The following is a 23119-nucleotide window of genomic DNA, read 5'->3' on the forward strand; positions in this document are numbered from 1 at the left end:
TGTGAGTGTGGTGGTTGCCCCACTGTGTACATTTCTCAACTCATTACATCGCGCACTTAAACTGCCGGGTCGTGTCATACGTACATTATACCTCCACCAACCGACTGTTTCAAAGCCCCAGGCCCGGTGTCCGGTCTCCCCTGGCGGCCCCAGAGTAGATAGTGCGGATATTTGGGGACTTTTCATGCCCAAATGTAAACGTTCTGTCAACGGGCTTGGCCAGGGCGAGACTCCTGGGGACTGGTGGCAGGGGTGAGCCTCAGGCCAGCGGCACCACAGCTGTGAAAGCCACGTTGTTCCCTGGCAGCTGTGCTGGGAAAGAGCTACCTCTCAGAGGCCTACAACAGGGAAGGTTTGTGTCTCGTGCGCTTTACAGTAGCCACCGTCTGTCCCGTTCTGTCATGCCAGCGTCCAAGCTGAAGGCACAGAGCTGGTGGGGGCGTGCGATCCTCGTGGCAACACTCAATGGCACTTCAAGTTTCTGCTCAGAAGGGGATCCTCTCGTGTTCCATTGGCCCAAGGAAGCAAGTGGCCACGCCCAGGGGTGCTGGGAAGGAGCACAGGCCCTCTCTCTGGGTTCCAGGCCACCGTGGGGATGTCCTATTCGCGTATGGAAAGGGGATGCAAAAATGCTACTAGCACATCTGCCAGTTAACACACACACACACACACACACACACACACACACACACACACACACACCCCAGACTCTTGCACAAACCTTACACCTTCCAAAGCCTGGGTTGCTGGATTCAGGGGACCTGGGGCCAGCCGCGCTGCCAGCCGCTGGTAGCCAGGGGCCAATCTGCCTGGGCACTCGGCCTGGTCACTTCTCAGCACACACCTTCCCAGAAGCCACTGGAGGTACCAGCGGGACCTGCTGTCCCACAGACAGGCACACGGTGTCCCAGCGGTGTGTTTGGGGCTCTGGAAACCAGTCCCGGAGGAGAGGTAGGTGAGCCCCTGTCCCAGTCTGCCCAGTGGAGGAGGCTTCCCAGGCGGGGGCGGGGGTTCAGTGATAAAGCCAACCAGGAAAGTCTAGCAGAGACACCTCCGTGATGCCACTGCCCGTCCCCCGCCGGCCACCTGTCCTTCCCAAAGGGGCGAGTAGCCTGGACTGAGCACCGAGGAACCACAGCTCCTGAACGTGGGCCTATCTCACCGACCTTCCCTCTCACCGACCTTCCCTCCCACCTCAGACACACTTGTTTTGGGGCTGAACAAACCCAGCGTGGCCATCCAGGGGGAAGCTGGGTGCCTTCCTCCACGTGGACCCTCTACTCCGCGGGGATCCCTTGAGCAGAACACAACTGTCTTTAAAGTATTCATGTTCTTTGACGCGCCAATTCCCTTTCCAGGACATGCCCCCACTGAAATTATTGGACGCGTGGGACATCTGAACTTACACTGAGGCTGCTCTGTGGCCTGTGTGAGCTGGAGGCTCGGGAGCGGACCAGCGATCTTCAGGTATGGCTGGATCCAGGTGCTTAAACAAAGTCCCGGGTTCTCCTGGCCACCAGCACTTTCTACCTCTTCCCCTTTCTCCCTGCCTTCCTCTTTCAGGTATTTCTCTGCCTTTCTTGGCTCATTAACCTTAGGTTTTGCAGACAGGTACCCTTCGTGGGGTACGAAAAATGGCGGCAGGCGACCCCAGGCTGCTTTGTGAGTCTTGAGCCAAATGACGCCACCTCCTGCTGGGAAAGCTGCAGGTGGAGCTCCATGTGCCCCAGCCTGGGCCACACACCCATCCTGTGATCAGGGGACGTGGGCTCCACGTGGCCAGCCCCCTCCAAGCCACATTGGGAGGGAGAGAAAGTGTTCAAAAGCCTCCAAAAGAAAGGGCGTGTTGCTGCCGTAAAAAGGAAGGGAAGCCTGCTCCACAGAAAACCACCGCGGAGCCACGTCCGCTGCAGCTGCGGTCTGTGACCGCACGTGTCTGCACAGCCGGCCCTGCGCAGAGCTTCACAGCTTCTAAGACTCCACGTAGTCACGGGCATCCACAGGCCGGGCATCCACAGGCCGGGCATTCACAGGCCAGCCACTCTGATGCCCAAGCAGCCTGGAAAGGGAGACATGTCGTTCTCCCTTCACTGATGAGGAAGCCCAGGTTCCGAGGGGCTGGATCTGCTTCTCCAGCTCACGGGTCATAAGTAGCAGAACTGGGGCCAGCAGTCAGGTTCTCTGAGTTCAACGCTTCTTGTACTTACTGCTCTGCTCCTGGGCTCAGGCTGTGAAGTGTCAATATCATCTTCATCACCACCACCTTCAACATCAACATCCCATCAGCACCAGCACCAGCACCACCATTACCGCCACCCACATCACCATCATCTCCACAACCACCACCTCACTACCACATTCATTACCACCACCATCACCACCACCACCATTATCACCACCATCACTATCAACAACAACCCACCATCACTACCAACAGCATCACCATCACCATTACCAACAACCCACCAACAACCACCATCACCATTATCAACTCTACCACCACCATTACATCCATCACCACCATCATTAAAAACAACCCACCACCACCAGCACCAACAACACCATCACCATAACAACAAAACCATTGCTGCCACCAGCTGCCAGGCAACCCACCATGGAGCCCTAATTCTCAGCTGTGGACACAGCCAAGAACGTGGAGCCTAATGAAGAAGGAGAAGCTGGCTGAATCAGATTTTCCTAGTGGGAACTCTTCTGGCAGCTCTTCTGTGGCCGGAACCCAGCATTCCACTCACAGCTTTGCAATGCCTCTCCGAGATGGCTGAGCTGATCCCAAAGGCCTGCGATCCTGTTTTGGTGAGAAACACACGTGAGTCATTGGGGCTGACATTCTCTGAGATCTGACAAAGTTTCTACTTTGGGAACCTACTAACCGTGACTCAGCAGCGATTCACCCAAGAGCAGGCCGGGGAAGCTGGGGACATGCCTCCTCGTGGGCCCTGCTGAGGCCACTGGCAGCGGGGGTCGGTGCTGAGCGGTGCATGCTGTCTCCTGTTGACCCCGTCATGGAGCTCAGGCTGGACCTGAGGGTCAGAGAGAGGAAGTGGTGCTCCCCAAGGTTACACAGTGAGTAGCAGGAAGAGGCAGAACTTGAACCCAAAGCTCTGTGACTCCAAAGCCCACAGATGTCATTGTCCCGAGTGGTTGCCATGCTGTCCCAGGCTGGCCTTTCGACTCTGCCTCTCACTCATGGACCCGCGAGCCCTGCTCTGAATGAGGTCTCTCTGGCTTTCACCCACCTTTCTGGGAGAATGGTTCGGTGGTCCAGGGCATGCCCCGGGTGTAGCTATCTAAGCCGGCTGTGGGAGCAGCAGTGTGGCCGGAGGCCTCTCTGTGCTGCCAGGGGACAGGACTATATCAGTCAGGGTTCCACCAGGAAAGAGATGACTCAAGCTGGGAAAACTGCAGAGGATGGGGAGCATGAGGGTGGCCCTGCACCCACTCCGGGCCACTGTCCCCCTTACTTAGGCTGAAGGGATGGGGAAGGCAACATTGCTGGAACCTGGAAGGAGATGCTCTTAGAGAGAGCTGCCTGGGGGGAAGGTGTCACCTTTAAGCCAGGGACACAGCCTGCCCAAGGTGACCCCAAAGGGGAGCTGCTGTGATGGAGCCCAGGAACAGGGCCCGTGGGGCTCGGCCTCTGGGGCAGAGAGCAGGGCAGAAAGGGAGCCTGGAGGGTCAAAGGAAAGTGGCCAGCACAGGGTGTGTGGCCCTGTGGCCCCACAGCATCTCCCACTCCCAATGGGAGCACATTGGGAAGGGGAGATAGTGGCCAAAGGGAAGCAGGCAGGAGGGGCAGGACACCCACCCAATCTCAGGTCTTCTAGTGGGTCCAGGGGTCCTCAGGAGACTACAGGTGGCCCCCAGTGCATCACCTGGGGATCAATGTGCCCACAGCCCTGTCTGCACATCCCCTCATCCTTGGGGGTGTTCACTATTCCTGCAAGGAGCTCTCACTGTCTCTTTCCCTGTGGGAGACCATCAGGGACCAGAACCCCCCAAATCACAGCCAGTGGTGATCAGCCTGTAGCAACATCCCCTCCCTCTCCAGGGCTTGTCCAATATGTAATCAGCAATTTCAAATGTACAAAGAAACAAGGAAATGTGATTCATAGTCAAGAATGAAAAAACAACAGTCAATGGAAATCAACCCTAAAGTGGCCTGGATAATAGATTTAGCAAACAAATCTTTCCAAACAGCTCTTATGATATTTCCCAAAAGTTAAAATGCTTGAAGAAATAATGGAAAAATATAGTCTTAATAAGGAAACAGATAAGGAATCTAGGCAGAGCAATGGAAACTGTAATAAAGAACCAAGTGGAAATTCTAAGTCTGAAAAGAGAGAGAGACATTAACAGTCACAGTTGGAGCTTTGGGTCTGAAATTCAGGAGGGAAACCAGGTTGGGAGGTAGATATTAGAAAGTCATCAGCATGGAGATGAGAGTAGATGAGCTCACACCTCAGGCTGTGGAGAATGAGGCAAAGCCTTCACTCCCACTGGGGAAGTCAGACAAGCAAACAGCCACCCTGAGCTCTCTTAGGTGACTGCAAATAGCACCTTTTCAATCCCACCTCTCAGAGGACTCGGCCCGGAAACAGAGCCTCCCTGCACTTTGTCCCTTTCGATACACAGCTACTCACTACGAGCTCCTCGTGAGGCAGAGGGGTCATGGAGATCCTTCCCCGCCAAGTAGAGCTGCTGTGGGAAACCGGTATGAATGGGGCTTCCGTCTGGATTCCAGGCAGATGAATTCTCCCGCTCTCCCACCCTTGCAAAATGTGATCTGTGATCTTGCTTGATTCTGGGACCATCAGGGCCCTGCTGGGTGCCCCATATCCCTAGGCTCCAGAACATGAGGAGTGGTGTAGAGGGAGGGGCTGCTGTCAGGGCCGGTTGGGACAGGAATCGGAGCAGGGCTGCTGAGATGAGAGTGAGGAGCTCCCCATCCAGTGGGCAGGTAGTGATTTCAAGTGTCTTTATCTGATCTCTTACCTCGTGCAGGCACTGTGCTAAGCAGGTCACGTGGATCGCCATAACATCCTCATGAAGCGACAAGCCCCATTCTCCAGGTGAGGACCCAGAGACTTCGAGGAGTTCGGGACTAACACCAGGGTAAGATAGAAAGTGGTAGGACTTGGAGTCAAACCCGGGTCTCTCTCACTCCAGAGCCTTGTGTGTTTAGACGGAGGTGTGTGCCCCACTGTTGTTTGAACCTATTTCTTCCAGAGTCATCCTGGTCTCTGCACGTGATTCATCATTTTTTCAGCTGCTGATGTTAAGCACCTGGGAATCAGGATGGGTGGGTGGATGAATGGGTGAATGAATGGATGGGTGGATGGATGGTGGATGATCAAATGAATGAATGGATGGATTAGTGGGTAGATGAATGAATGGATGGGTAAATGAGTGGATAAGTGGAAGGGTAGATGGGTGAATGGATGGGTGGGTAGATAATTGGATGGATGGATGGATGGATGGATAGATAGATAGATAGATGGTTGTACATAGGAAGGGTCCCCACACCTTCCTATTTCTCCAAAATGATTACTTTTGTGGCTCCATCAGTGTCACCCCTTGAAGGATGGCTCTTTTGTGTGCCAGGGGAGACCAGGGGGCCTAGCGAACAGGCCCAGATCCTCCCAATCTTCTCCACGCACATTCTTCTTCCCTTTACAGTCACTCCCCAATCAGGCCTCACACCCTGGCACCCGCTTGAGGGACTCAGCTTTCCAGGAGGCTCTGCTGACCCAAATCTTCATGATCCTTGCTCGCCCGCCCACCGGGAGATGCTGCTGGCTTCTGCCTCCCCCTCCTCAGTCTCCCAAATCCAGCCCCCCAGCCGGCCCCCAGCCCAGCGCGGAGCCAGCCCCCATCACCGCAGCTGTCCACACTGACAAAGCCGGGCTGTTCGATAAGGCTGTGCCAGCTGGAACGAGACACTTCCCGTCCGACGGGAGCTTCTGCACGGAGCCTGGGGGCAGCTGTCGGCTGGAGGAGCGCGGAGCCGGATCTGGGGCCTGCTCGGGGCCTGCACCCTCTCCGCGCCCCCCCCCCAACCCCAGCAGAGGCTCCACAGGGGGCCTGACATGGGGGGTCTGGAGGAGGGGCTTTTGCTCTCTGGACCCTCTGAACCCGATGCTTAAAATTCCACCCCTTTAGGAGGTACAGGGTTCTGTTGCTAGGACAGGGCTGGGGCTGGCAGAATGTTGGCCACTCCCTGGGTGACACAGGTTTCCTCGGTCATCAGGTGCCAGTGACCAGAGCAGAGACTAAAGGAAGAAGTGAAGGTCCGTCTGTGTAAACAGCAGCAGAGCATGGTCACAGCCAGGATGGACATTGGTGTTGGCCACCAGGGAGGCAGAGCAGTGTGCTCTGGCCCAGTCCGGCCCTGGGTTCAGCAAGAAGCCACTGCGTCCCTGGAACAGCTCTGCCGAGATCTCCACGGCAGCTGGACAGCCACTCCTGGCCCCTTTAGCTGCTCACTGGCTACTAGACACTCATCCCAGAATGATTTCTTGAGCATCTACTACATGCCAGGCATGAGGACACCAACAGGCCCAAACCCCTGCCCTCGTGGCAACTAGTTCTCAGAGCACAGCCTCCTCTGACTGGGACCAGCCCTGCCCACTCACCCAAATCCCAGGCCCAGATCCCAGCCCCAGCCCAGATCCCAGACCCTGAACCAGACCCCAGGCCCAGACCCCAGACCCAGCCTAGACTCCAAACCCAGACCCCAGGCTCAGCCCCCAGCCCCAGCCTAGACGCCAAGCCCAGACTCCAGGCTCAGCCCTCAGCCCCCAGCCCTCAGGCTCAAACCCCAGACCCAGACCCAGCACAGATCCCAGACCCAGGTCCAGACCCCAGGCCCTAGACCACAGAAACAGACCCCAGATCCTGATCTAGGCCCAGACTCCAGGCCCCAGAACCAGATCCCAGACCCAGTCCCAGATCCAGACCCCAGGCCCAGATCCAGGCCCAGACCCCAGGCACAGGCCCAGACTCCAGGCCCCAGAACCAGATCCCAGACCCAGTCCCAGATCCAGACCCCGGGCCCAGATCCAGGCCCAGACCCCAGGCACAGGCCCAGACTCCAGGCCCCAGAACCAGATCCCAGACCCGGTCCCAGATCCAGACTCCGGGCCCAGATCAAGGCCCAGACCCCGGACCCTGGCCCAGACACAGACACAGGCCCAGACCCTGGGCCCAGACCCAGGCCCAGCAGAGCCAGCCGCCTTTTCTGGCTGGATTCCTTTATAAGTCTCTAATTACATCCTGGGAGAAACAATTAGAATGAAACTGAGGGGTTTTTCTCTCTCTCCCGCAGGCCAGGCCTGTTTAATAACTTAATTGAATACACAGAATTATAATTACAATGTTAATATTTCCTCTCTGTAAAGCCGGCACATTCTGCTGGAAGAAGCCTCTCCTGGGAATGGCAGCTTCCCACAGCCCCCAGCGCCTCCCGGTCCGAGGCGGGCAGTCCACCGCCGCCCCGCGGGTGCCCCCCTGGCTCTCCTGGTCCTGGGGCGCAGCAGAGCTGGCAGGAGCCCCAGCCCGGGGGAAGCGCGTCCTCCCATCCTGAGTGTTTACAGTCGAGCTCAAACCACACGGTGGAAATTACGATGAAGCTCCTAATTGCACATTTCCTTCCTCCAACCATTTTCTTTTGACGGTCGACTTTGAAAACGTTCACCACTTAATTTTCCCCGGGGCAGGAGCGGGGAAGAAAGGAGGCAGCGGGAGGGGGACCAGCTCCCCGGGAGGGGCCCCTACTTCTCTGGCGTCTCAAGCGGAGACTCTGGGGTCGCAGGCCAGGGAATCTTACCACCCGCCTCCCCCAACTAGGTGTCTCCTTGAGTCTCATTTCTTGTTCGTAAAATGCAATTAAGAATATTCAGCTTGCAAAATAATGGTTTGAGATGGGCTGGCACATAGTAGGTGCTCAATAAATGCCGGGCTCTTTCCTCTCATTTCTGTGGAGGAAATGTGGGCAGAAGGACAGAATTCCGCCCCCCGCCCGGGGCTCCCCTCTCCGCTCTCATCTTCTCTCCCCATGTAGTTCATGCACTGGCTAAGGCAGCTGCCGGGGTCACGTCTCAGCGTGGCCTCTTGCCAGCAGAGCAGAGAGGGCCTAGGGGAGTGACTCGTCATCTGTATGACTCGGTTTCCAGGTCCATACTGGGCATCATAATGGTGCCAGCATCACTGGGTTGTCCTGAGGATGATGGGACTTCACCTCATAAAAGACAGGACCCAAGGAAGGCTCAGCCGGCATGGCAGCGGTCCCTGCCAGTCACTCTGGAGGTGGCTGGGTGCCTTGGAATCAGACAGACTTGGGTTCCAGCCCTGAATGTCCATGTACTTGGGAAAGTCAGCTGATTCCCCGGATCCCCTGGCTCTCTCGCTGTGACATAGGCGCCAACACAGGGTTGCTGCAGGGTGTGAGGCAGGTAATAGGCAAGCACTCTTGCCCAGAGGCTGGGGCTCCGAGGGGGCCTCAGTCCCAGGGGTGATGAAGGGAAGAGGCTGCCATGCGCCCCGCCTTGGCCATGTGGGAGACCGTGCAGTGCCTCTCAGCGAGGTCCCTGTGGAGAGGCCACCAGGGGCGATGCTGGGAATAGGAGCCCCCACTTCCTGTGGAACAGGGAGCTGAGTCTCAGTTTTCCCACCTGTGAGCTGGGACCCCACCTCCCTCCCAGCTCCGACCATTCCATTCCCTTCTGTGTAACCACCTGCAACGTCTGCCCTCGGCCCTGGCTGCTCCCCCGACACGTGGGCACTCTAATAACAAATGGCTGGTACCACCTGAGTTCTCAGTTCGTGCCAGCTGCTTTCATAAATTATATATCTTAGATCAGCTTACACGTATTAGCTCATTTAATTCCTAAAACAGCCCCGTGAGGGGGTTATATTTCCATTACTCCCATTTTACAGATGAAGAAACCAAGGCTCAAAGTTGCCCAAGGACACAAAGCTAGAAAGGGGTAGCCTGAGGCCAGAGCCTCTGCTCTTAACCATTGTACCACACTGCCTCCCTTCCGACGAAGCAGAGAGAGGCCAGGAGCCTGCTGAAGTTCCCACGGCAGGGTACTGGCTGCACACACGCACAGAAGCCCTAGCTCCCAGGCCTCTGTTCTTGCTTCTATATCCCCCTCGCTTCTATATTCATCATCCACCCATATCCTCTGGGCATAACAGGAGCAGGTTCTTCCCCGTCACAAAGAAACGTCTCCTGCAATGAGGTACCTCGTAGCTTCCTGTGAAAGGTTAATAAAATCACAACAGAAGACATCAGGGCCCACGCCAACTCACCAAGTCACCCAGGAATTGTCAGGGCTGTCATTCCTATCAAACCACTGGGCACGGAACCCCCTTCTGTCATCTCGGGAGTCTGCACAGAGCTCAGGCCCTCAGTGGTGCTGTGGGTGCTGAGCCCACCTCCGTGCAACATGGTCAGGAGTAAAAATGTCCCACGGTTCCCGCGGACATTTCAAGAGGATCATGCATGCAAAACACGAAAAAATTAGTGGAGCTTTAAGCACAAAACACACGTGGTCTTTTTGAGATAGAGGGTTTCCCGGAGGGCGGGGGGTTTGCAAAGTTGTTACACCAGGATGGCGTCCGGCTGCGGCCTCGCCTTCCTTGAGCGCGATCCGCAGAGAGTGGGCGAGGGGTTTCTCCAGGGCAGACCACATGCCTCTGAGAAATGTGTGGGGAATGAATGAATAAGCGAATGAATGAGTGGCGTGCAGGAGGCAGGTGCCCTTGGCAGGTGGGCCGTTTCCTCTCCGGCTCAGTGAACTCGTGTGCTGGGAGAGGACCTGTGTTCCCAGCTGCCCAAGTCTCCAGGCGGCAGCTCTGGGGCCTCACAGCAGCAGGGACCTGCACCACCCACCCACGGGGCACCTGGCCCAGCGAGGGTCAGAGAGCTTCTGGGCAGAACAGGGCTCAGAAGGCATCCCTCCCTTTCTGGGAAGTCACACCGTCCAGCCCTCTCTCCCTGCAGGGATCCAGGAACCAAGGCCTTGACCATCCAGCTGGGACAGGCAGTGTCCTCCCCTCCACCTCCCCGCCCCCCCCCCCCACATGCCTTTGGCAACTGCTCAAAAAGATTCCAGGGAGGTGGCCTTAAGAATGAGACACTGTATGAATGAAGGAATGTGTGGTAGGAAGTGACAGTGGTGACTCAGGGTGACTCAGCCTGGAGCCTGCCAGGGGCCTGTTGAGCAGCCATCTGTGGCCACAGCAGCCCTTGCCCGCTCACCTCAGGCAGGGGCCAGTTCCCCTCTCCCCAGGACCCATCTCTTGGCCTCATTTTGTGCCCGGACACTTGGAGAATGGAGGGGAAGAAGGTACATGACAGGTGCCTAGACTGAGCCCAGGAATGAAGCTGGGAGAACCTGTGAGCAGGAGGGGAGAGGGGCTGGGTTGCTCCCCCTCCCCCTGGAGGACCCGGGAACCTCCTCCTGCTTTCCTTAGAAGCCCATCTCATCCAGCACCCCTTGGTGTTACAGACAAGGAAACTGAGGGGGCCTGAAGTGGAGATGACCTGCCAAAGTCAAGGGGCTGAGAAAGCTGAATGAAGAACAGGCTGCAAGTCTCCCAGGCCCAGCTTTGATCATGGATTTCACCAGGCTGCAGCCCAGTTGGTGGCAGGCATGGGCATCATGCCAGGCAAACCAAGATTCTGCTTGGGACCTGCTAGCCCCACCAAGGCCTCTGCCAGAGTCAGTTCATATTGCCCACAGTCCCTCCTTGAGATGGACTCAGATGTGTACTGCACTGTCTACCAACCCACCAATCCATCTATTCATCTGTCCATCTGTCTACCCATCCATCCAATGTGAACTCTTCCTTGCAGCCTGGCCATGACCTCAGCATCTGAAACACATGCACACATTCACCCTGTGTTCATCCATGCCCCATTCTCCAGATCTATCCATCTGTCCATCCACCCATTAATCCATCCACCCATTTGTTCACCCACCCATCCATCATCTGTCCATCCACCCATCACCCATCCATCCATCATCTATCCATGCATTCATCATCCATCTATCCATCTATTCATCCATCCATCCATCCATCCATTCATTCATCCTCATGGCCATCAATTAATTCACCCATCCACACATTTACCCACCCACTTATCTATCCTCCCTTACACCATACATTTGTCTTTCCACATACCAATCTGACCATCCATTCATCCAGCAATTACTTATTCACTGACCCAAGCTTAGTAAGCCTTGACAAGGTAGCAGGCCCTGTGGCTTTCGCCTTACCCCCAGTCTTCCATGCCCACTCCTTCCTCTAGAGCTATCAAATCTTGTCCATCTCCAAGCCCCCATGACTCAGGTCATGGCCCGTGACTTTCAGGAGCTCATAGTCACAAGGGACAGACAGACAGATCTGAACCCAAAAAACTCTAGACCGGACAAAACTGTCCCTTCACCTTCCCTCCCACCTTGTCAACTGTGGAGCCCTTGGCCTTGTTCCTGCCGCTGCTGACCTTCATCCCTCACCTGGTTGGGGAAGGAGAGGCCTCCAGCTCCTCACTGTACAGCTAATTGGCCAGGAGAAGGCCTGGGCCCCAGACTCCAGGGCAGCAGTGATTATGAGCAATGCCTGTCGCTTCCTGCCTGGCCCCAGCCCGCCCCTCCCTGTGCTTCTAGGTGCAGTCTGTGGTCCTTGGCTGCAGGGCCTAATTAATTCTGGACGGGCCCAGCACTTTGAGATTGCTGGATAAGAGGGAATTCCAGATGGGCAGCTCAGCCCCATAAAACCATAATTGGCTGTGTTTTTATAATCATAATAATACCTTACAGCTTTTGCATTTCAAAGCACTTCATTTCCATGAGTGAGTTTAGTGCCCGTAGCAGCCATGGCTGGAGGGTCAGGAGGGGCCGTGATGAGACCACTGGATGGCACAACACTGTGTGACCCTGGACAAGACTGTCCTCTGGACCCTCCGTCTCCTCAGCTGTGCAGGGGAGGCAATGCCCTCCTGGCCGGGCGCATAAGGTCGAAATGAAACCCGCCATTGGAGAACCCAACGCAGTGCCCTGGGGCACGTGATACAGGAGCCTGTGGTCAGCCGGGCGAGGGGGGCAGAGCCTATGGACTGTCCACCTGCCATTGAGAAATCACCCCCCTCAAGTGGCCCAGAAAGTGTCACAGACTGAGGTTCCAAGGCAACATCCAGCATCTTCCTCCTCTATCCATGCCCTGCAGGTGGCTTCTGAGGGTCAACCGCCTTCCCTTTTCTCTGCTGAATTGTCATGCTATGTTAGTGACTATGGGACAGAAACGAGGTAACGGAAATAGTCTCCACAAATGAGAGATGGGACCCAGCAATGCAATCGGGACCAATGCGGCCACGCCCAGACAAGGACTCTCCACCATCAGCTGCAAAGGAGCTGTGGTGGCTCAGGGTCCCCTCTGCAGCCCTTTCCTCTGCGTTCCAGAGCCACCAGGGCCTGCAGACAAGGGAACAGCTGAGGCACCTTCAGGAAGAGTCCCAGGGACACCGTGCCACCCTGAGCGGGAGCCAGGCCCCAGGCAGGGCAGGGCCGAGCTGTGGCCTCTCCCCCAACAGTCCTTCTCTTCGGTTCAAGCTCCGGGCTGAGGCCCTGCCTTAGTGCCTCCCAAACTGACCAAGGTTCAGGGTCTTAGATTTCCCTCTGCTGATGTCTTTGGCCACCCTTGCCCACCGGGCCTGGAGTGGGGGGGGGGGGGTGTCCCTACTACTGCAGCGGCCCCTCAGCTTTGGGAGGGCCTTGGCAGAAGGAGAAGGCACGCCTCCCCTGCCAGGCCCCTGCCCGGCAGCCCCTCCTCACCTGCCCAAAGCCAGGCTTGGCTTTCCAGCTCAGCTGGGCCCCTGTCCCCTCCCAGACTCCTGCTGTCCTGGGCCCCACCCCAGTGCCCCTCTTGGCGGCCCCAGTGGCCCTGCAGCTCACCAGTTCTTTCTTGCTTCCAAGCCTTTGAGCTGATGGTCCTCTTCCTTAAGCCCCACCCCTGCCTCGCCTCCTGCCATCCCTTCCCCTGGCGGATGTCTCCTCACCCTCAGGGGTCTGCCCAGGTACCCCCAGGGATCACGTCAAAGTCATTGGCACTGAGGGGTTCTAGGACCAGCTAATGAGTGAAGAATACGTGATGCTAGTGAGACCCCCTGGGGCTCCGTGCACACTTGGAAATGGCACCCCAGGAGGAGACACTGCTGGCTTTAGGAGTCTGTGCCCTAAGGGCCATCATTTCCTCTTTATTCCTTTATCTTCCTCCATCCTTGGATCCATCCCAGCCTGGGAGGAGGAAACCACAGAGGGGAGCGGGCCCACTGGGCAGGGGCTGGCTGCCCCACCTGGGCCCTGGCCTCCCAGTTGCCTGGGACAAAGACCAATCAGTCCGCAGGGGAGAACCAAGTCTCCCATGGCCAGTCCCAGGCTCCGGCCCCGGCCCCGGGAGGGTGAGCCAGGAGGCTGGAGAGAGAGATGAACACCAGCCAGGCAGATGTATAAACTTAAACCCCGCCCGCTGCAAACCTGCAAATGCCACCAAGCCCCGGGGGGGTGGGGGGAGGGGGGCTGAAAACCCAGCCAGGATACAGGAGTCAGGCAGGTCCTGTTTTTGTGAATGAAGCATGGCCCAGCTTCCTGCTGGCCTCGCCTGACCACTCTGTAACCTCAGGAGAAGCGCTGACAAAAAGGGGAACTTCAAAATCTAAGTGTGAGTCAGACAGAAGCAAAACAGACAGAAATTCTTGGGTTTCACTAAGGCTTTAAACTGAGACTCGCCCCAGAGTTGAAATTACAGATGGGCCCCTGCAGGAGCAGGGGTTTCTTGGTCCCCTTGCACCCCATTTGGGCAGAGAAGGGCCACTCCACACTCCCTCTCTGGGGCCCTTGACAGGACACAGCTATGGAGAAATCCAGAGGGTCCTCCACCCATTCATTATTAATCCAGCAAATTTGTATTGAGCCCTTACTATGTGCCAGGCCTTGTGCTGTGAACAAGAGACACAGGCTCCCTGCCCTCAAGGGGCTGATGCTCTCCAGTGGGGACCAGTTAACACACAAGCAGGCTGAATAGAGCTGTGGGTTGCGGTTTGTGATACTGAGACGGGAGCAACCTGCTTTTATAGGAACTGGCAGGAAAACCTTGTGGAGCTCAGGATGTCCTAGGAACTACAGAGGCCGCTGTGATGAGAATGAGGCAGGACAGAGAGAGTGGCTTGCACAGTCCTGCCGTCCTCTGGGCCAGAGCTTGGGCAGGGTGTCTGGTCAAGCAAAAAGCAAGGTCGCCGAATGCCCGGGGGTTCCCGTCCTGCAGACTGGCCAGCTTTGGGAGAAATCAAAGGCTTATCTCCCTGGGAATTGGCAGGAAACCCCCTCCATCCTGGGGCGGGGGGAGGGAGGGGGCGTGGTGGTGGGAGGAAGGGGCTGCCCACCCAGCTCTGCAGGTCTTGCCAGAGATCCCCCCAAACTTCCTCCTGACCCCCATCCACTCCCCAGGCAGAATCCGCCCCCCCACTCCACGCTTGCGAAGGCTAATTGGATCTTCTGTCCCTTTAAAGGGCCCTGAGTCAGAGTTAAGAATGAGACTGACTCAGTGTGGAAGGGGTGGTCCCTGGGTGGCCGGGCGCCAGGGCGGCAGCAGCGGAGGGAGCCAGTGACTACAGCTCCCTGTGTGCGTTCTGCTGCGAAGGGCAGAAACCACAAAACGCCATTTGAATTCCACTGTGCAGTGTGACTTGTGTAATGAGGTTACCCCTCATAATGGGGGCATTCAGGGCCCACGCGGACCTGCAGGGCTGGAGCCAGCTGATGCTGATGTCATCTTCCGTTAGGAGTCTCCCCCCACCCCACAAATTAAGGACTTGAAAAAAAAATGCACCAGGAAACTAAAGCGGGAGCCAGAACGGAAGTCTTGGTTTTATTTATAGTTGATAACTTATGTCCGGCCTGCTCCACGGAGGCCCAGCAGGGAGGATAAAGAGCCCCAAGGAGGGGGGACACAATGCCCCAAACCCTGGGATAACGTGGCATTCTAGAGCGAGCTTGAATCTCTGTTCTGAGCTCCCTAGCAGCCAAAGCAAGAGGGGAACAGGATGTGGCGACATGGCAGGGGTGGGAAACGGGCTGGGAGCCTGGGTTCAGAGTACAGCCCTGCACTGATGAGGTACAAGGCCTTAGGCTCTGCTTTCTTATCTGGAAATGGAGAGAAGAATGATGAATTGGTCGGGAGGGCCGTGCAAGGCACCCGGCACTGACTCCTGCGTTTTAGCGGCTCTGCTGGTCTAGGATCTACTGGTAGGTAGCACAGTTACCCCCTCCCCACACCTACATGCCTGGCAGACATCACTAATGGATTGCAGCACAGTTTCCCAGCCACATTCTGCCTCACGGCCCTACCCACACAGTCTCCATGGGCCATCACCCAGGTGTCAGAGCCGCCTGGGGATGAACCTGCTTGTCATCCAGGCCTATAACCAGCTGAGGAGAGGTCCGAAGGGCCTCAGTCATCTGAGGAATTCCCAACACCTGGCTGGCGCCTGTGCACGGTGGGCACTCAAAAAAATGTCTAATAACGAAAGGAGGGGGGGAACGGAAGAGAGAAGAGGGGAGGAGAACGGCAGGGCAGAGGAGAAGACAGGTGTGAGGGGGCAGGCACGTGGACTTGGGCAAGTTGTTGGGTTTCTTTGGGCCTCAGTTTCCTCATTTGTTAAATGGGAATATTTAGTAAGTGCCTCATGGAGTGGTCCCGACCACTGAATGAGGCTGCGTGTGTACACTGGAAGTCCCTGTGCACGAGGGTGAAGATGACAGTGACGGGCATCGCCATCGTCATTGAGGAGTTCCTGACAGTAGAGGTGGAGCGTGGTGGCCTGGACCGGGCAGTCCTCCTAACTCACAGGCCCAGACCACGCCCCTCCCCATCCTGCCAGGCACTCAGCCAGCACCCAGAGCCCCCTGGACAGGGCCCGGTTGGAGCAGTGTGGGCATCCTCAGGACTGTCCTTCTTCCCTCCTCACAGTCGGGGCAGCTGTATTCAGCCCACGGGCTGCTGCCTGCCCTGCCCTCTGTGCAGGGTCCCCTTGACACCGGCCAGGAGGCCCAGGAAGGTGTTAGCGAGCGTTGCATTCGTGCTCGGCCGGGTCATTTCCACCCAGAGCCTGTTTCCTGTGCACCTGCTCGCACCATGAGCCAATGGCCTTGCCAACCTCCACCTCAAAAGCTGCCCTCTCAGCTGAGCAATGCTGGGCCCTGGAGCTGGCAACCTGGCAGGAGCAGGTTCCCAGAAACGCTGGGGCTGGACTCCACGCGGGGCTCCTGACATCGGTGGCCTGTCGGAGGTGAATGAGCCTCGTGCCGGAGCCGCACCACCTGGACCCTCCTCCTCTCTCTTCTCCTGTGGCTCCAGCAACAGCCATCACCCTGAGGGGGCCTTTGCCCAGAGAAACAGACGTCTCCTCACAGGGCCAGGCTGGGAGGGAAAGATGAAGCTGGGGCTCAGCCCTGGATCCCTCCATGGAGTGTCCACCAGCCCACCCAGTGGACTAGAGGAGCCAGTCCCTGTCCCCCAGGAGAACAGGCAATGAACAAGAGAACAGGCAGTAATGCGCGCAAACGTCAGCAGCTGCACCTGTTGCTGTGAAGGAGGCAGACATGGGCCAGGTGGGAGAAGTCCCAGCAGCTGCTCAGGGGTGGTCAGTAAGTCCTCGCCGAGAGGTGACCTTGAATCTGAGAACCAAAGGGAAGAAGGAGGGAGAGACCACTCAGGGGGGAGGTACAGCACATGCAGAGGACCCCGTGGGGGCGAGCTTGGGGAGGTGGCCCAGCAGGGTCTGGAGACCAGGGCGGGGACAGTGTGTGTGCAGGACCAGCCCAGGGAGGCCAAACCCATGGGAACTCATGGTGCTGGACATTGTCCTAAGTGCCAGGGGAAGTCATTGGAGGCTTTAAGGATTGATTTAAGACCAGAGAAGGACATTTGGCTTCTGGGTGGGTCCTCCACCCAAGGGAGTCTGGCCCCTTGTCGGCAAGAGCTCCTACTCCTCAACCAAGGACGGGCAGGGCAGGCAGCCTTCTGTGCCTGGGTCACCCGGCCTCCCCGCCCATTCACATCTCCACCTACAAGCCCAGAACCTGAGAGGTGGAGAGTGACCTGCTCAAATCCATGGGGACAGTCCCAGCCCAGCTTCCCTCCCACTGTCCCAGGTGCCATGTTCTCAGAAAAAGTGAGTGGGCAGCCTTGTCAGCCCGGGCTTGCCAGCCTGAGCTGTGGAGGTCACCTTGGGGTCTGCAGCTCTGGCTCTGGAGTTTTGAGGACCATTCTGCCTTCTGCACAGGGCAGAAGCCAGCTGAGCTATTTGGGTGAGAGGGCTAGAAGCTTAGTGCCATGTGGTGGTCTAGCCTTGGCACCTTCTTGGGATGGGAGGTGCCCAGCAGAGGGAGACCTGTACAGCTCAGCAGTGGTCCTGGCCCCTCCCAAGAGGTCTGTTGGTCTTGCTTCCAAAACAACTCCTAGTCTTCACCTGGCCTGGTCTGACCACGTCCAGCGGTCACAGGGATGGCCACACCACCCTTGCAGTGGGTCCTCCCCTTCAGCCAGTTCTCCGAGCAGCAGCCAAAGGATTCTCTTCAAAGCCTAACCAAGACCCTGCTGTCCCAACTCAGACCCACCAGGGCCTGGTCACCTCACTCTGGATAAAACCAAACTCTCTGCTGTGCCTGGAGGCCCCCACGATCATGGGGCTGCTGCCTGCTGTCCCCCACCCTATGCCCCAGCCTCAACAGCCTCTGCCATTGGTTAACAAAGCTCATTCCCTTAGGCCAGTGTCTGCTTCTGTGACCACACCTCCACTCCCAACAGCCCAAATGCACCCTGCTGGGGAGAGCAGGGTAATGTAGATACTTATCCCTGCTTGATTCTCTCCTTCTGCCTCCAACACTATGGGTACCATCCCACCTGTTAAAGCAAGGATGTGATAATGATGGTGATGGCATTGATGATGGTGATGGCAATGATGGTGGTGATAGTGATGAAGGTAATGGTGATGATGATGGTGGTGATGATGGTGGTGGTGATGGTAATGATAGTAATGGTGATGATGATGGTGGTGGTGATGATGATGGTGATGATGATGGTGGTGATGATGGTGGTGGTGATGGTGGTGATGATGGTGGTGATGATGGTGGTGATGATGATGGTGGTGGTGATGATGGTGGTGGTGATGGTGGTGATGATGGTGGTGATGATGGTGGTGATGATGATGATAGTAATGGTGATGATGATAGTGATGGTGATGAAAGTAATGGTGCTGATGATGGTGGTGGTGATAAGGATGGTAATGATGATGAAGGTAATGGTGATGATGACGGTGATAGTGAAGATGGTGGTGGTGGTGATGATAGCAATGAGGATGAGGATGAGGACCAGCCCAGGGAGGCTAAACCCATGGGATGATGGTGAAGATAAGTTTTATTGGGCATTCACTACATGCCCACACTATTTTATTTAATCCTCATGACAACCTTATGAGCTAGGTCTACTGTTATCTCCATTTTACAGGGGAAGAAAATGAGGCATTTTCATGTAACACAGGTGGTGGCACTAGATGCTGCTCACTAACCATTAACCTGCCCTACCTTTGGTTATGGAAGAGCCTGTCCTTATAGGCCCTCATCTAACATGACTCGTTCACCCCAAAGGGCGATTCCACCTGTCATCAATGCCAGTCTGGCTGCCTCTCCAATAAGACCGGGAGAGGAAGCTGAAGCCCCTGAAGGGTGGGCATGGAGATATGGGTGCCCACATAAGTCCTCATAAACCTTTCAGAGGAGTTTAAGAGGCTATTTCTTAATAATAAGTAGAATTTTAAACTTAAGAGGACCTTTCTTCTGTGCCCAGGGACTGAGGGTGGACTGGGCATCAGGCCCTCTGTGGGCACCCTAGGCCTAGGCCCTAGGGGACCAAAATGAACCAAATTGCTATTTACATGAGCTCTGCTGGCACAAAAGTGAGATACAGTCGTTCTGGGGTACTTTGGGGATGCCTGTCATATGCCACACCCTGGTCTGGACTGTGGAGTCCTCTGGGACCCTGGAATCAAGCAGAGGACAGAGACCCCAGCACGCAGGTTGTCCACCACACAATGTGGTCCATGCAAAGCCCAGGACTGTCCAAGAGGCTGCGGGAACTCTGAGAAGAGTGGGCCAGATGGGACAGGAGGCTTTGCTCTGAGTGCTGCGGAGCCCCGAGTTTTCCAGGCAAACCAGGCGAGGAAAAGCATTTCAGGCAGAGGGAACCGCCCAGGTGAAGGTAAAGAGGCTGGAATGAACGTGGTGTGTCAGGAACCACAAGCTGTTCAGTATGAGAGGTGGCTCACCTCCTTTGAGAAGGAGCCCTGGGCCTTGCTTTTGGATGGGATGCATGTCCCAGCTTCTGTTCCTTCCAAGACTCACTCAGATGATTAATTAACTAAATGCACTATGTTTCCAGCAAGCTTTGCAGACTCTGAGCAGGCCGCCCGGAGCTGGCAGCCCGGAGGGTGAGAGCAGCAGCCACACAGCTGGTGACTGTGGGCTCACCAGGTATAGTTTTAGTCCTCACAGGTGTCTGAGGCCATCAGGTAGCCCTGTGCAACAGGTGGGACCAATGTGAGTTTTTATCTCAGGACATGTCACAAGCTACTCCAGGCCCTGGAGATAGGAAGGTCAGGGCTGGTCCATTTGCTCTCATGATTTTTCCTCAAATGCTACTTCAGTTTAGATTTCTGAGCAGGGTCAGCATGTGCAGAGCAGACATACCATTGCTCCCAGATTCTGTACTCATGACAGACATGACCAATCGATGATAGAATCCTCAACCCAGTACTCAGGCAACTGATCCTTGGGGGTAGTTGGGATCTGGGCCACTCTTCTCAGTGAGATGGACACCCAGTTTTGTCATGAAGCCCACCAGGGTCTGACCCTCCTTTTTGCCCTCTGGCCACTTTTGGCCAAGACAGTTGGAAACCGTAGAAACCAGTACAAAGGGGAATGAAACAGTTCTCTCTCTCTCTCTCTCTCTCTCTCTCTCTCTCTCTCTCTCTCTCTCTCATAGGAACATAGGCAGAGCAAGATCATGTGCACACAAGTCGTCTGAAGACAAGTGAAATACAAGCCAGGCGCTTTGTCTCAGGGTCTAGGACTGTGCCTGCACACAGAAGGTGCTCAATTAATGTCTGATGAGTGAAGGAACTTCATGGGTCCAGGCTGCTTGTGGGCAGTCATCCTGTCCCAGCACTGTCTCTTGGCCATGCCCCACCTCCTGGACCTTGCTGAGGCCCGCCCCCCCCCCCCCCCCGCCCTCCCGGGTTCTCATCTCTCCCGGGGGAGGGGTTTAGGCTGTGGGACGCCATTCCCATGGAGTGCTGGATGAAGTAGGGTCTGGAAATGTTTGCCTGGAGTCTTTAAATGACTGTTGATATAAAGTCCCAGATAAATGCAGAGTGGGGACTGGGGTGGGAGAACTGGGCTCATGGGAGGGGCTCTGGCAACCACCCACCATCCCTGCCCCTTCCTCAGGGGAATTAATTGGCATCAAGAAAGGATTTTCGGAAATGGCTGTGTTTGAAAGGCCCCTGCTTAATGTTCCCTTTAATTGGAATGGGTTTCACTTGACAACGTGTCTGCTGACCCGCAGGGAGAGGGCAGCCCCTGCCCGAGCGAGTGCCTGCTGACCCAGGAATTCCTGCAGCTCAGTTCTGCTCCGTTCATGGGCTCACTTAGCCAAGTTCAAAGGAATGCCTTTTCCTGCAGCAAAACAACAGTCGGAGCTCAGAGAGTCACTGCCCTCGGTTCAGGCACCTCTGTGGGAACCTGGATCAGGGACATTCCTCTGGAAAGAAGAATGTGCACGTGGGGGACAGATGGGCCCCTGCCAAGTCCAGTCACTCAACAGGTAGAGCCTGAGGCCGGGGAGGACAGACTCCAGGCCAGTCCTGGGAATAGAGACGGGGGTGGGGGGTTGGGGGGGAGATGAAGAGGGGGTCTGCATGCACCTGCCTCGGGGTGCTCTGAGTTAAGAGGTGGTCCCTGAGCTGGTGGCTTAGCAAGGTGACACATGATGGAAAAGACCAAGGGCTGGGGGCACCCAGGAGAAGTGTCTGATCCCACCCAGGGTCGAGCAAAATCTTCCCAGGGCGGGTCCTACCTAAGGCAGGAGCTCCAATTAGCCTGGACGAGCAGGCTGTGCTGCAGCAACCTGTTCCCCGGTTCACCAAACCTCAGGAGATGGGAGAAGAGGAACAAACAGGCCGTGTAAACAGGGCTGGGTGAGGGCTCCCCATTTTACAGACAAAGGCAGCACAGCTCAGAGAGGAACAAAGCCGGGAGGGCTCACAGGTACGTAGCAGGTGCCAAGCACGCCCCCAGCCTCTGCTGGTTCAATCTGCACAACAACCCAGAATAATGGGGCGGGGGGGGGGGAGGCGGGGAAGGGGAGAAGCATATTATCCCATTTCACAGATGGAGAAACTGAGTCACAGAGCAATTCTGCAAGGTCCCGACAGTCATCCAAGAAGCTAGTGGCTGATCTGAGGTCCAATCCGAGCCGTCTGACCACAGCCCCTGTGCTCACCTCAGGTGACTTGCCTGAGGTCACACTGCCACCAGGCTGGGCACAAAGCCGGCTCTCCTGACTCGGGCTCCCTCGCCCGCTCCCAGGGGAGAGCTTCGGCCACTAGAGGACCTAGATGCACTTGTCGGAAATGACACCGTGGGTGGGGCCAATTCGGGTTTCATTCTGCTCCCGCTATCGTTCTCATGGCCATATCTGGGCATAAGACATCTCACCTTGGCCCCTAGGTCTTACCAGGGGCATGAGCAGGTCTGGAATGTGGGACTGACCGCCTTACCTCAAAGGACAGGTGGTAATTAAAGTATCGCATGCCACCATGTTGAAACCTGGGACCCGCCACCGCCCCTGCCCCTGCTGAGTGGCAGATGGGTCAGGTTGGGGTCAGACAAAGTGGTGTCACCATTTCTGGCCTTGGGGGGGTCAGATCAGGAAGAGTCTGCACCTCACACTCCCAGTTGGAAGTACAGTTGTCACATTTGACCCCGACAGCTACGCTGTGAGTGATGTTGGGGGGGGCTGCAGCGACCTGAAGGCTGGGCTGGGACTGGAGGAGTCACCCCCAGACTGCTCCTCCACCCGGCTGTTGCCACTGAGGCCTCTCCCCAGGGATGCTTGAGTGTCCTCACAACATGGCGTGTGGTTGAAGAAAGCAGGGCAGAAGCCACACGCCTTTTATGACACGGCCTGGGGACTCATGCTCTGTCATTGCCACAGCAGCCTATTGGTTATCAGGGACACCTCTGGAGTGGAAGGAGCTACATGAGGCTGCGATGCCAAGAGGTGAGGGTCATCAGAGGCCGCCTTGAACTGGCTGCAGCCCCCCCCCCCCCACCTCTCACCGAGACCTGTCCAACTCTCCCACAGGCACCTGAGTTCTGCTGCAAGACCCGTGGGCAATTGTGCGGTGGTGTCTGGAGTTGGAGAGATTTCAGACAAATGGGAGTGGGTGCTCTGGAGGAGGGGGCATGCCAGGTGGGGGCACCACACTGAGAGGAGATGGAGCCCGTGCCCCGGAGGCAGCTGTGGACCTGTGTCTCCGCGGAGGTGAGAAGCTCACACCGGGCCATCTTCACGTTTGGGAAGCACATGGGTGTGGGGGCACAGGAGGCATCCTTCTCGGACACCTGCCTTCTCAGAAGCACGATGGGGACGTGGGGACAGAGTGACCAGCTGAGCGCCAACCCTCTAGCTGTGGCAGCAGGGGCTGGATATTGGTGACAGACAGACCTGAAATGTGTCCACTGGGTGTGATCCTGAGTAAGTCTCTCAGATCCACTCTGACCCTCAGTCTCCTCCTCTAAAACAGGATCACTGTTTGTCCCCGGCAGGAGAGAGAGGAAAGCCACATGTGTCAGGAGGCCTGGCCCACACCAGAGCTCCGGTTCAGCCTCTGACACAGCCCCGCCCTGGGAGCCGCTGCCTCCGTGGAACACCCACCAGTGGAACACGAGTGTCCCGTTCCCCGTTCAGCCAGCGA

General features: G+C 56.6%; 1 long non-coding RNA gene across 1 annotated transcript; it reads left to right on the top strand.

The window, feature by feature from the left end:
* The first annotated feature begins 2899 nt into the window (after positions 1-2899).
* LOC308257711 lies at positions 2900-7392 on the top strand. Its single transcript, XR_013961629.1, has 3 exons — positions 2900-3084; positions 5023-5133; positions 6269-7392. It is a non-coding gene; the product is annotated as an uncharacterized lncRNA (long non-coding RNA).
* Positions 7393-23119: the final 15727 nt, after the last annotated feature.

The sequence above is a fragment of the Plecotus auritus genome, assembly GCF_963455305.1.
Source record: "Plecotus auritus genome assembly, chromosome: 9".
NCBI classification, from domain to species: Eukaryota; Metazoa; Chordata; class Mammalia; order Chiroptera; family Vespertilionidae; genus Plecotus; species Plecotus auritus.